This window comes from Cornus florida, unplaced genomic scaffold, assembly GCF_030987335.1.
Source record: "Cornus florida cultivar Cherokee Brave unplaced genomic scaffold, ASM3098733v1 CherokeeBrave_3.0.0_Hap2_Chr08, whole genome shotgun sequence".
Lineage (NCBI taxonomy): Eukaryota > Viridiplantae > Streptophyta > Magnoliopsida > Cornales > Cornaceae > Cornus > Cornus florida.
Window position 1 is genome coordinate 15,907,056 of NW_026775578.1, and position 2,546 is coordinate 15,909,601.

The 2,546-nt window shown below is 36.7% G+C and overlaps 1 pseudogene; it reads right to left on the bottom strand.

Annotated features, from left to right (window-relative positions):
* LOC132268437 (uncharacterized) lies at positions 1-2,055 on the bottom strand (annotated as a pseudogene).
* Positions 2,056-2,546: the final 491 nt, after the last annotated feature.

A 2,546-nucleotide genomic window follows, 5' to 3' on the forward strand; every position in this document is an offset into this window, starting at 1 on the left:
TAATCAAAGCAGCATAATTCGCCGTGTTAGTATAATATAATTACCACAAAAGTAAAACCATGCCCTTTAATTAACACTTAAGAAAACCAACCAAGCAATTAAACACCCATTTGGTCTCAATTAGGGCTAGCACCACCCGGTGGTAGATATTCATCTTCTAAAAAATATGGATAATAAAAAATAAATAGATAAAAACCAAAAATCTCCTGAGTTGCTACCATTTCAAAAGTTTCATTGCAATTTTCTATTACTAAAAAAAAAAAAAATATGAAGAAAATGAGAAATATCGTGGGATTCAATAGTAGGAAAATGCAGAGTACAACAAAAAAATATTACAGTGAGGGATCATACGCGCTTCTGCTCCAGAGAGCTGATTTTCCGAATTTGTTTCAGTTGAGATGCCTTCAATGCTTCACCTTGCTGAATCAACTACAATAATAGATCACAAGTATTTCAAGCAAAAGGTAAACAGAGCCGATTCTAAATGATAGAAAAAAAAAAAAAAAGGAGCTAAGGATGTGGAACAACTTTAGTTACCTTATCTATAACAGACTCTGTATCGGAAGTCTGGCTTTCTCCATCCAAATGAAGTGTAGCTAATGATTCCCATCCCATATTGGACTCATCTGAATGTAGAAGATTCAAATCTGATTCCACCCTCTTAGGATATTCTTCTTCCTGTCTTGTACCAGCAGAGGGTAGAGTTTCAAATGAAGTGGCCGATGGAACAGAACCAGTTGCTTCTGTCAGAGGAGAAGAAGTGTACGAATATTTACAATCTGATTTCAAGCCTATAAGTTCATTATCATGTTTCTCTACAACCGACTCATCTGCATGAGCTTCCAAAAGCTGGTTTTCTGTGTCTGGATAAGGTGCATCACATGGAGACACCCATTCCATGTTGTGATCAGAATGAGGAGCTGTTAACTCTGAAGCTAGAGTACTATCCTCTTCATTTTCTTTTAAGGTATCAAAAGTGGTTGAAGTTTTGAATAGAGAGCTCCACTTCTTCTGAGGAAGGGAAGCACTCGTGTTACTAACGACTGAAGAATATGAACGTTCAGCACTTGGTTTTTGGTGTACAAGCTCCTGCTCGTACTTTCCAGCTGCATCCGCACCCACTGGTGCTTCCAAATTCTGGCTTTCACCGTCTAAACCAGGAAAGTCCCATGAGCCCCATTGCATGTTAGACAGATCTGAACGACCAACATACGCCTCTGAAACGGAGGTCCTAATGTCATCACCGGCTTGACTTGTAATAGTTGTGGTTCGACATCTTAATGTATTCTGGGAAAGAGAGGTATTTCCAGCAACCGGTGAGGATGAAAACAAGGAGATCAAGTTGCGGGTTTGAGCTCGGTCCAGCTCAAAATAAAAAAGATTATACCCATAGTTGTTCTCAGCAACTATTGGCTTAAACTGAGCTTCAGACAAGGGCTGTCACTGCATCTGGATTTGGACCTGAACCTTAGACACAAAGAAAGCATATGATTCACAGTTTTATATACCCAAATCCTCAAAGAAGTTAAAAAAAGAGTGTGATAGTAACATGCATATAGCTGTGCAGGGTATGGTGTGTCCTTTGAACCATCTTCCATCCAACCATATCAATTGATATTCATTTGTCCAGGGCTGACAGCCTCAAAGATACCATAAAGGTTCCGATCACAGTAGTTGAATAAGAATAATGGCAAACCAGGAGTGACGTTCTTTACATATGAATAATGAGCAACTGGTATACCTGTTCAAAAATATGAAAAACATTTAATGAGTCTGAATAGCTTAAACTGCATATATCAAAATCTAGATATAGTAGAAAAAGAGAAAAGCATGCAGAAAAAGGTAGCCAACTAACCAAACAGCAGCCTGTTATAACATTCATCGATTGTGTGATGCTTGCATCCAAAAATAACTACACCAGGATCACTCTTACTTAGATTCCTAGCAGGTGCACTGCAATTTGCCGACCAAGAAGATTGAGATTTGTCCTTGATCGCAAGTGCCTTGTTCTTCTTGTCATTCATCGCAAGTGCCTTGTTCTTCTTCCCCACTATAAATATGAATCCAAAACATATATATTTGACACAAACATGAAATGGTAATTAGTTATAAATTGCACCAATCTGGCACTAACCAATTTAAAATACCGCCATAAGGCAAAAAGCCAAAAACAGTAACATCAATATTCAATAAATCACATCTTTTGAAAAATTAGAAATGTTGTCAATATTTGAGGGTTTGACATTAGAACATCATAAAGAGAAAATATGGCATGATAAGCATCTAGAGTTCTATATTTAAAAAAGAAAATCAGAAAGCATGAATTCAACAACTCAAGCTATTTTTGTTTAAAATCAAATATGCCCTTTTAATCATTAGAGGACTGTAACATATTGACTAACAACTCGGTTTTGTACAGAAAAAATGAACTTTTTAAAAAACAGGAAACTGAACTCTCATTTTAGTTCAGCATTCAATATAAACAAATGTTATACCAACTCTCATTTGAAAAAAGAAGAACTGATTAGTTCTTAATCGAGCCGATA